General features: G+C 46.9%; 1 protein-coding gene across 2 annotated transcripts in view; it reads right to left on the reverse strand.

Moving 5' to 3' along the window:
* The window catches only part of Usp49 (ubiquitin specific peptidase 49), a 60,399-nt gene extending 53,641 nt beyond the window's left edge, over nt 1-6,758 (reverse strand). For both annotated transcript variants that reach the window (XM_051152839.1, XM_051152840.1), the window contains exons 1-2: nt 6,527-6,758; nt 5,814-6,467 (exon numbers count right to left, since the gene is read on the reverse strand). The gene's annotated coding sequence lies outside the window, so the exon portion shown is untranslated. The remainder of the gene's footprint in view (nt 1-5,813; nt 6,468-6,526) is intronic.
* Nucleotides 6,759-12,063: the final 5,305 nt, after the last annotated feature.

Genomic DNA, 12,063 nt, shown 5'->3' on the forward strand with positions numbered 1-12,063 from the left:
ACTTAGTACATTTTTTTAGACAGGCATACATTTAAAAAAAAAAAAAAAAGGAAAATAGCTATGTTCTGAGCAGATTTTTACTTATGGAGGCATAACTTCCATTTTTCCTCAAATAGCAATAATCTTTGAACTGAGTAAAAACTTCAGAAGTGGGCAGGTAATTTGCTATAGGAGGTAGAGAGATAACTCAGCAGTTGAGAGCACTGACTGCTCGTCCAGAGGACCTGGGTTCAATTCTCAGAGCCTCACAACTGTCTGTAACTCCGGGATCCAACACCCTCACACAGTAAGGCACTATAAAATTGTTTTGGGGTTGTTGGTTTTGCAAATTTGGGGGTGAAAATTGAGCAGAAGCATAGGAGAACCTTGCTGTGATATGTATATTAGGCGTCACCCTTGTAATCCTGGTCCTAGGTCCACCATATATAAAGAAAAAGAAAAGGGTGGCATAGGGTGGCAAGCTCCTGGAATCCCAGAGCTGAGGTGACAGAGAGAGGTTAAAAATTCAAGGTTAGCTGAGAGGGGGGAGCACATGCCTTTAACCCCAGTGCTCAGGAGGCAGAGGCACGGGGATTTTTGAGTTCAGCTTACTCTATAGAATGAGTTCCAGGAGAGCCAGAGAAACCTGTCTCATAAAAATGAAACGGAAGTGCCAGGCGGTGGTGGCGCACGCCTTTAATCCCAGCACTCGGGAGGCAGAGGCAGGTGGATCTCTGTGAGTTCAAGGCCAGCCTGGTCTACAAAGTGAGTCCAGAACAGCCAAGGCTACACAGAGAAACCCTGTCTTGGAAAAACAAAAAATAAAGAAAAAAAAAAAAAAAAAAAAAAAAAAAAAAAAAAAAACCAAAACACCAAGTTGGGGGGTGGACGACGACAAGGTCATCCTTTTTCATACAGACAGTTCCAGAAGACTCTAGGCTGAGCTGAGCTATATGAAACCCTATCTTTAAAAAGGAAGAGGAAAGCCGGGCGTGGTGGCGCACGCCTTTAATCCCAGCACTCGGGAGGCAGAGGCAGGCGGATCGCTGTGAGTTCGAGGCCAGCCTGGTCTACAAAGTGAGTCCAGGATGGCCAAGGCTACACAGAGAAACCCTGTCTCGAAAAACCAAAGGAAAAAAAAAAAAGGAAGAGGAGGAAGAGGAGGAAGAAGAGGAGAAGGGCGTGCTTGAGAAAAGAATCACAGATCATTTAAAGATCTGAAAGGCAGCTGGGCATGGAGGTGCACACCTTTAATGCCAGCATGTGGGAGGCACAAGACTGAGGAGCTGATGGGTATCAGAGGTGAGACAAATGGTTATGTACATGAAGCACTGGGTACTATTCCCATCGTCAAAAACTATTCCCATCGTCAAAAATGAAAACAAAACAGCAGGGCGTGGTGGTGCATGTCTTTAATCCCAGCACTCTAGAGGCAGAGGCAGGCGGATCGCTATGGGCTCGAGGCCAGCCTGGTCTACAAAGCGAGTCCAGGAGAGCCAAGGCTCCACAGAGAAACCCTGTCTTGGAAAAAAAAAAAAAAAAAAAACCAACCCCCCCCAAAAGAAACAAAATAAAGAATAACATATCACTGAGCTAACAATTGATAAAAATAGCATTTTTGCTAAAAGACTATTAATGAGCAAATATGTCTTTGTAGAAACAGAGAAGGCCCTTCAGCTCTAGAGTCCTATATTTCACTACAGTAAACATAAGACCCCTGCCTCAGAACTGCTGCGAGAAGTTGGTGTACAACAGGATCTGGCACTAGAGGGTCACACAGCTCATTGATACCTTCCGTCATCAGGGAATAAGCAAGGTTTTCGTTTTTGTTTGCTTGCTGCCTGCTTGTCTTTTGAGACAAGATCTCACCTTATAGCTCAGGCTGGCCTGGAACCTACTACCTAGTCCAGGTTAGCCTCAAACTCCTGGAAATCCTCCTGCCTCAGCCTCCTAGGTGCTGGGATTACAGGAATGGGTTACCATACCAGCTAGAGCTTTTCTAAGTGCAACAATAAACAGGCTTTTTTTTTCCTAGTAAAAGACTGAGGACAAGGCAAAAAGAAATAAATACAAATACATCATTAAGTGTATGCCAATCAGAAAAAAAAATATAGACTCTCCTGAAAATAGTTAAATGCTAGAAGAGATTACCTCCAGGGTTCCCTGTTGCCACCTTAGATCTATTAAAAAAAAAATGGGATGACTTCAAATCTACCTGGGATGACTTAGGTGAGATAGTGACTAAAACTTCAGATAAAGGTCTCGTCCCATCCAAAGACTCTACAATTAACAATAACAACAACAACAACACAACAACAAAACGTACAACCTACTCATCCAAATCTGAAAATATAAATAACTTTTATTCTTTTTTGGTTGTTTGGTTTTTTGAGATAGGGTTTCTCTGTGTAGCCTTGGCTGTCCTGGACTCGCTTTGTAGACCAGGCTGGCCTTGAACTCACAGTGATCTACCTGCCTCTGCCTCCCGAGTGCTGGGATTAAAGATGTGCACCATCATGCCTGGCAATAACTTTTATTCTTAGCAAATAAGATCATAACCAGAATGAAAGTTAAGTTCCACTGACAGCTGGGTGCAGTGGCCAGTGCCTCAGAGTTTAGGCAGGAGGACTGCCACTAGCTTAGACTACACAGAGGTTTCAGACCAGGCTGGGCTACAGTGTGAGGTCGAATCTTAAAGCAAAACCAGAAAACTAGGCAGAGCATGTCTTTACTCCCAGCACAGGAGAAGCAGAAGAAGGTAGATTGCTATGAGTTCATGCCAGCCTGGTCTATCCAGTCAGTTCCAGGTTAGCTAGGGGCACACAGGGAGACCTTGCCTCAAAACAAAACAAAAAAAATTAATACCGGTGAATAAAAGAAAACACTGTCAAAACCTCACATTGGAGTCTGTATGGTAAATAATAATGTCTGAATTAAAAGATGGTCCATCTTCAGCCAGGCATGGTGACTCATCTCTTTAATTCCAGCATAATGGAAGCAGAGGCACGTGGATCTCTGTGAGCTGAAAGCCAGCCTGGTTAACACAGCAAATTCCAAGCCAACCAGGGCTACTTGAGACCAGTGTCTCATGAACAGAAAAGAGCATTCATTTCCAGTTTTAGGAATGGAATTGAGGGCTAAGAGTGCAGCTCCTTGGTAAGACTACTTGCCCAGCATGTGTGACACTCTGGGATTCACTACTAGCACAGAGCAAGGAAAAGAAAGGAAGTGGGGAAGGGAGGAAAAGGGAAAGGGGAGACCAGGAGACCAACGAGAAACAAGCTTAGCACCCTAGAGCAGAGTAAAAACAAAAGGCAGGACTCAAAGGAGCCCCTCCTTTGATTGAACTTGTAGCTTGTATTTTCAGACAGACATACAGATCGCCTCTAGACCACCGCATCATAAAAATGGCATACCTTAAACAGAGTACCACACAGTTGTTTAAGGCAGTACCTTAAACAGCCCAAACACGGCTACAGAGGCTACAGAGGCATGTGCACATACCTCACAGAAACAGGCATCTCATATTAAGGCTATTTTTCATTTTCAAAGTTAATAATTTCCAGACTAATCTCAAATTAAGCAGCAAAAATGTGTTATTAAATTTTTTCTGTAAGATGCTGAAATCACTACCTACTTTGAATCTGCCTAGCTGAATTCAGAAAATAAACCATAAGCTTGCCCTTAGCACTGCTAACCCAGAGTTCCAATTTTAAATTATCTACACACACACACACACACACACACACACACACACACACACACACACACACACGGGGGGGGGGGGGGGGAGTGTTCTGATATCTACAAATCAAAAGCAAACTTTGCTGACCCTTACTAATGGCAGAATCCTAAGTTTTACTACATATGCAAACATCACCAAACAGGAGCAATCTAAAATCACACAACTTTGGAAAAGGAGGCTAGGCTTTTTTTTTTAGAGACACTACTAGTCCCAGAGGTGGGTATTTGCTTTTACTTATGTATGCTTGTTTCAGACAGACTCTCAGGGAACCCAGGCTGGCCTCGCACTCACTCATGTGCTGACCCTTCTACCCTGGGAGTACTAGGATGACAGGCAGGCACTCCCAAGTAGTGCTAGGGATCCAATTCAGGCCTTTACAAAGGCTGGGCAAGCACTCTACCAACTGAGAAAATACCCAGTCCCCAAAATAGGGGTTGATGATGACGTCCTGCCGTGCTGAGAACCAAGCCCAGGCCTTGCACATGCTAGACAAGAGCTATACTGCCAGCAATACTTGCAACCTCTTCAGGACTTCATGGGGAAATGGTACCATGTGTATCCAAATGCACACCAATGAAATAATCTTAAGAACAAGACTAACAAGACGGCTCAGTGGTTGACAGCACTTGACTGTTCCTAGATTCCCAGCACCCACACATAGCTCACAGCTGTCTGTAACTCCAGGTCCTAGGGATGTGACTCCCTCTTCTGCCGTAATCCTATGCAGGCACCAGGCATGCATGTGGTACACAGAGATACATGCAAGCAAAGCACTTATACATATAAAATAATTTTTTTTTTAAATCTCAGGAATAGTTTGTCCCTCCCCAACACTCCTGAAAGGAAACTCTGTATTATCTTTCAAGTTATTAAATGAAAAGTAAATATTCAATATTCTTAGATAAATGTAACCACTTTAGAATGCAAATCTTTAAAACACATTACCAAGAAAGAATAACCTAAATTTTGTCCCCAAATTCTCATCTTCCCTTTAATCTACAAAATGGTCTTACAGGGCCTGAGAGATGGTTTACTGGGCAAAGGAGCTTGCTGCCAAGCCTGGAAACCTGAGTTCAATCCCCAGTATGCACATCATGGTGGGAACAGAGAACCAACTTCAGCAAGTTGTCCTCCGACCGCCACATGTGCTCCACATACATACAAATAAATACATGTAATTATTTTAATTAAAAACGAGTCTTACAAACCTGAAGGCTCTAAAGAATATTAATATACCCTTCCAATTCGCAATCATAGAATAAAACATGCAGAAAGGCTGCAATCTTATGGCATTTGTTTTAATAAAAAGTACTCAAAAATGTTTTATGTAATTTAAAACGTGAGTCCACCGTTCTGAGCTCTGCATAATTCTCCACACTACCTTTCTTTATTACAGTCTTCAAAACTGGAGAGTAAGAAGCTACATCATGAAAAATGTCCCCCAAAAGCTGGAAGCAGCATAGAACTCAGTGCCCTCAGAGCCCTGACTTCAACCTCCCTCCACCCCAACCTCCCTGGTTGGTTACTCCCTCTCTCTGAAATGATTTCTCCATATTCCTCAGTTGCTGAAAACAATTAAGCAGAAATCTGGCTGACTAATGAAAACAAAAAGTCATATCTTTCCTCCCCAGTGGGGCACTCTTTGATGGAAAAGAAAATGCTGTCGATTAGACACCCTGCCCAGCAGGTATAAAACTGCTTTACCAACCACCCAAACTATCACATTACACAGGCACATGGTAAATAAGCACAACTCAATTTACCCTTTAGCACATTAGTGATTAGTGAAATCAAAAGGTTTTTAGCACCCAAGGCTGGCGATTTTTTTTTTTTTTACTCACACAAGAACAAAAATCAAGTAAAAATGGGTCTCATCTTTTCAAAGTGGTTGTGAAAGTGAATTTTCAAGCAATGACTGGATTCCAGACTCCTTGAAGAGAGAGAAGGGTTTCTGGAATTTACTATTAGGGACAAAAGAACTTACAAATTCAATACACATTTCTCTTAACAAAGAACTCGTATGCTGCACCCCCACCTGGGCCCCTACTTCTCAGGTTTTATCCTTGTTTCTAGGTCCCCTTTCACTCACCATGGTTCCTTATCTTCTGCACCAAAGGCCCCTACACTGGAGTCTTCACTACAGCGTTTGTGCCCTGCCCCTTCCAGACCTCCTGGGGCACATCAGGGCAAGACGGACATTCGGTTCCCACTCCTGTGCAGCCCACTCCAGTTCTACACCCATCAGGACTCCCCTAATCTCGTTTCTCTCCCCTGACTCCCCATTCTGTCCTTTAAATCCCAGGGCCCATCTCCTCCTTGCTCATCTTCTCGGGTTGCTTTTCATCCCGTCTTTTCACTCCACTATCTTTACCTCGCTGAACCTCTTCAATAAACAACCCCCAGGTTCCCTGTCCCAGATCACCATCACTCCTTAAACCCTGCTTTCCAACGTCCTTTTCAGCTTTTTCTTTTTCTCCCAGAACTGTCCTATTAACGCCCAGCTCTCAGCTTGCTTTCCTTTAGCCCTTCCACTAACGCTCCAATTTCTGACTCCCCCTGGTTGTGATCCAGTCTCTCCTGTCTACCTCACTTTGCAGAATTTACACCCATCACCAGCTGCTGACCCACACCTAGATGATCCCACCCCAGCGGATGCCAGCCTTTCAGCTCATCTCCAGCTCTGCACTAGTTCACACCCTTGTCACGTCTGGCTCTTAATCACTCTCTCTCTCTCTCTCTCTCTCTCTCTCTCTCTCTCTCTCTCTCTCTCTCTCTCTCTCTCTCTCTCTCTCTCTCTCTCACTCCCAACTACTACCCGGCTCTGCTTCTTCCTTGTCTTCCACTTGGAACTCTTCTGCCCCTGGTGCACCCCTCACCCCAACACTACCCACCTGCCAAGCCTTGCCTCTTCAGGACCCCTGCTCCTAGCCCTGACCCCGGATCCCTCTTCCCAGCCCCGGGCTTCCTAACCTCATCCCGGGGCCAGCCTGGGTTTCTTTCTCACTCCTCTTCCCGGCTTCTAACCCTTTCTCCTAATCCTCATCTCACACTCAGCAACGCCCCCCGCCCCCCCAGCCTGCTTTCCCCTCTCTCCGCTCAAGGCTTTCACCTCAGAACCCAGACGTCGCCCACCCCGCCAAAACGCAACGCCCGCGCGCCGGGGCTTGCGCGTTCGCTGTCGCCGCCCGCCGTCCCCGCCCCGAGCGCCCCGGGCCCGCCGGCGTCGCGGCCCCGCCCCCTGCCGCCGCTCCTCCCGCCCGCTAGGCGCGCGCCGCCTTTGTCGCCCCTCACCCGGTGTGTTAGGGGATTTTTTTTTTTTTTTCTCCTTTAAAAGGGGAGGGCCGGCATGCCGGGTCCGCGTGTCCCCGCCTCCGAATGTCTGCGCGGGTTCCCAGCCACCGCGGCCCCCCACGCCCCCCGGGCCGCCCCCTCGGCCGCTCCGCCGGCCCTCCGCCCCCTCCCCACCCCCCCCTCTATTTACCGCCATCATCAGCACGCGCGAGCTGTCACCAGGGCGCAAGACAAGCGAGCAGACCACGCCCCTTACCGCCCATTGGCCCGCCTGCCAGAGCCCCGCCCCCGGGGCCCGCATTGCGCCAACGGCGCACCTCCCGGCCGCGACCCCGGGCCCCCGCGCCCTTTCCGCGGGTTCGCGCCGCAGGAACCGAGCTTCAGGTCAGCGGCGGTGGCGGGCCCGCGTGCGAGGCAGAGACGCGCCGAGCGGCGCGGGAGAGTCGCCGGTAAAGTTTGGTTGAGGCTCAGGAGGGTACAGAAGAAGGTTTCTAGACAAAGAGACTCTTAAAGGTACAGTGTCTAGTGTTTGGCCCTCCTCCTTAAAGGGCCAGGCGCTCTTCTGACACACACACACCCCTTTTCCGTCCATGCATCCCCGATTTGTAAAGAAATTCTGCGCGAGTTCCGCGTACTCCGCAGCTTACCTTGAATACTATGTCTCACTGCTCCAAAGAGGCCTTTTCCACTTCCGCGTGTTTTTTGTTTGTTTGTTTTTTGTTTTTTACTGTGTAGCGACAGCCATGGAACCTAGGATTTCCCGAGGCAGCATTTGCAAAAGTTGCTCTTGGTGCCCAGCGCACACGTGTGGACTTTTGCCACTGATGACCCAGGCGGTATTCAGCTGTTTTAGGAAGATCCTTTTCGACGAGAGAGGGAAAGGATCATCGCCTCCAAATGGGGACTGAGGAATAAATCAGACCTAGGTGGCAGTGGCCCTAAGGACTTCCGAGAGGGATGAAGTCCATTCTGAAACAGAAAGACTCCCTTGCAAGGTAGGCAAGCTTCCTGGGCACATTGTCCTGACAGACTGGGCGGGGCGGGGCGCGCGGGGGGGGGGGGTGCCTCCAAATAAGATAAACACGGTTACAACACCCAAGATAAGGCTAAGGCAGGTAAAGACATTTTTAAAAGAAAAACAAAATGTGTATTTATCTACAGTGGCTCAAGGCTCTACCTCTGTAAATATGAAGGAAGCAAAAAGGGCAAAATTTAATAAAATCAGATGTGGTAATCAAAGCAATCAGGAGGCAGAGGGATGATACTGCATTTCTTTCTTTCTTTCTTTTTCTTCGAGACAGGGTTTCTCTGTGTAGCCTTGGCTGTCCTGAGCTGTGTAGACTAGGCTGGCCTCGAACTCACAGCGATCCATCTGCCTCTGCCTCCCGGGTGCTGGGATTAAAGGCGTGCGCCACCATGCCCGGCTTTGCATTCTTATATTCTGTAGATGGCATAGTGAGTTCAGGAAGAGTTTTGATTAAGTAGCAAGACCTGTCCCGAATGTAGCATAGGCAGGAGCTTGAGTCCTGGCAGAGGACTGAGGGCCTGGGATCAGTTCCCATAGTGATGACGTCAAGAGCTCTGGGGACTCAAGATCCCTAGTTAGAGCGCGACTTAGTGCTCGCTGCTGTAACCTGTAGCAGCTCTCTTTATGGAATACTAAGTTGTAACTCCTTACATTGAGTGAATGTAACAATAAAAACTTTAAAAAAGTGTTTCTCCCCTCTTCCCCAGTTCCTAACAGCTTTCTAGGAGAAGACGGTGTCTTATTCAGCGTTCCCTAACAAGGTGCTTTCCTGAGTGAGGACTCTGGAGGCTACTTAAAATTTGAGGAAGTTGTGGCTTAGAATAGCTAGAGGCAAAATAGTCCACCACTGTGAGCACACATTCATCTTTCGTTCCTGTGCCGCTGGGGAAGGCTCTTAAGCGCCTTTCAGAGGTTCTCTGAGACCCAAACTAGTTTTAAAATATATTGAAAGTAATTGGCCTTTGTTGTTGGAAAGTCACTTGATTAAAAAAAAAAAAAGAATAAGAGCAAAGCATGATGGTATAGTGGGTAAAGAGGCTTGCTGCTGAGCCTACATGTCCGGCTCCATCCCCGGGATGCACGTGGTGGAAGAGCGCAGGTTTTTGCAAGCTGTCCTGACCGCCACACTACAAACACTTCCGTGTAATTTAAGCAGGGGGTGTGGGTAATGCCTGCAAGACGGTTCAGCGTACGAAGCACTTAGCAGCAGCACGCCTGACAACCTGGATTTGACTCCGGAAGTACATGGTGGAAGGAGAGAAGTGATTCCCAGACATTGTCCTCTCACAGCAACATGCGTGTGCACAGACACACATACAGATAAGTGAATGCAGTTTTTTTAAAAAGGCTTAAAAGGAACAATGAATATCATTGCTGTTTCCTGACTACAAAAGCCAAATCAACTTTAGGAAGTTGTATTAACATCCAAGTGTTCTTTGATGGCACCATATAAACACACACAAGCACACATGTATGTTTTAACATGCATAGACACATGCACGCACGCACATACACACATATATAAAAATGTGATGTTTCACTTCTATCTTGGGTTAAACACGAACAGTTTTTGGTTCTAAATAAACATCTCCCCAGGTATGGAGGCACACACCTATGCTTCCAACTTAGGTCCATGCCAGAGTTTGAAGTCATCCTCAGCTCCATTGAGAGAAGTCAGCCTAGGTAAATAAGATTCTGTCTCAAAAATTTGTTGTTTGCTGCTTTTGTGAGGCAAGGAAGATACCTGAGTTGTAGGCCAGCCTGGGGTACATAATGTGTTATCAACCTGGGCTACAGATTGGTCTTTGTCTCAAAAACTAACAACAACAAAAATTCAACATTTATCCTAGTCCACAGATGATCTATACAACTGTGTTCATTTACCTGGTTGCAGAAAATACTGTGGGATCACTGTGGGTTGGAGGCCAGGTCTAGAGTACATAACACTGTGTGCTACAACGACGTACCTGGTCCCTAAAAACCAAAGCTAGAACAACAGCATCAACCAGACATGTGCCCCCCTGCGGCCCCCCCCCCCCGTTTCATCCGGCACTCAGGATGGGTCTCTGTGAGTGTGAGGTGAGCCCTGCATGCATAGCCAGTTCCAGGCCAGGCAGAGGCACACAGTAAGACAGTGTCTTAAAGGCGAGTCCCCCCACTGCTACTCAACAATGACTCCATAACCCACCAGGTTCCCTTTCTCCCTGCAACCCCTCTGGCTCTAATTCTATCGACTTTTGCATCGACGTCTGTGGCCAGATACTACTCATTTGCCTTAGTGGCTAACTTTCCACCTTAAACAGTGCAATCATCGCCATGCCAGGCATGGTGGTATACACCTTTAATCCCAGCACTTGGAGGCAGAGGAGGCAAGCAGATCTCTGTACATTAAAACGCCAGAGACAGGCTGGGCAGATGGCTCAGTGGTTAAGAACATGGCTGCCCTTGCAGGGGACTTGGGTTTGATTCCAGTACCCACAGGAGTGCTCACAACCATCTGTACCTCCAGTCTCAAGGGATCTGCTGCCCTCTTCTGGACCCTGTAGGTATGCACGTGGTGCACAAACATATGCAGACGAAATTTTTTTTTTAATTAAAAAATATGTCTCTGCTTCCTGAGTGCTGGGGGATTAAAAAAGTGCTGGGCTAAATTTAAATTGTCTTTTTAACAGACTCCAGATAAAGTTCAGTAGAATTTATATTAGCCTTAAAAGTTAGCCTGCATGGCGGGCTGGAGAGCTGGCTCAGAGGTTAAGAGCACTGTCTGTTCTTCCAAAGGTCCTGAGTTCAATTCCCAGCAACCACGTGGTGGCTCACAACCATCTATAATTAGATCTGGTGCCCTCTTCTGCTTCTCGAGCAGAGCAGAGTACTGTATCAACAATAAATATGTAAATCTTAAAAAAAATTAAAAAGGAGCCGGGCATGGTGGCACACACTTTTAATCCCAGCACTCGGGAGGCAGAGGCAGGCGGATCGCTGTGAATTCGAGGCCAGCCTGGTCTACAAAGTGAGTCCAGGACAGCCAAGGCTACACAGAGAAACCCTGTCTCAAAAAACAAAAAAAAAAGAAAGAAAGAAAGAAAGAAAAAAGTTAGCCTGCATGGAGGTAGAAAGACAGCTCAGTGGCTAAAACTGTGTGCTGCTCTTCTAGAGGAACCCAGCTCCCAGCAACCATATGAGGTGGCTCCCAACTGCCTGGAACTCCAGCTGCAGGGGATGCAATGCCTCTTTCGGCCTCCTTGGGCACTACACTTACATTTAGACAACCAAACACACACATACAGACATGCACAATTTTTAAAACATTTACTATGTGATAGGGCTTGGGACTGGTCTGTTGGGAAATGAAACAGAATGCAAAAAAATTGAGAATCTTTGCCTTAAAACTGAGTCGGTCAGTGAAGTGCTTGCCTGACACATGAGAACCCACATAAAAAGACAAATGTGGTGGCGCACGCCTTTAATCTCAGCACTCGGGAGGCAGAGGCAGGCAGATCGCTGTGAGTTCGAGGCCAGCCTGGTCTACAAAGTGAGTCCAGGACAGCCAAGGCTACTCAGAGAAACCCTGTCTAAAAAAAAAACAAAAAACAAAAAAACAACAACAAAACAAAAAGGCAAATGCAGAGGTATACATGTGTAATCTCAGCGGATTGCTGATGCTTGCTGGCTGGCCAGCCTGGTCAATCAGGAGCCCCAGGTCCTAGTATTTATAAAATGGAGCTAAGCATCCCCACGCTTCTTAAATTTATACAACCCCAACTTTCATTCACCTTGAAACTTCACAAATTATGGAAGACAGCTGTGACCCACAGTATCTAAGAAGCCCGGTCCATACTTGCACATGAAAGCCTTCTCCCCAGTCAGTTCAGTGCTGCTGTCTGCCAGCAGAGCCATCACCTGCTCCGCTATTAGGAGGTGTTCTGCTTAGCAAGCTTTTCTCAGTACTGCATTTCCATTAGTAGACAAGGACGAAGCAAAGTCCCCATTCTTTAAGCTTGCTTTCATGTCACCGGGTTTA

This window comes from Acomys russatus, chromosome 11, assembly GCF_903995435.1.
Source record: "Acomys russatus chromosome 11, mAcoRus1.1, whole genome shotgun sequence".
Lineage (NCBI taxonomy): Eukaryota > Metazoa > Chordata > Mammalia > Rodentia > Muridae > Acomys > Acomys russatus.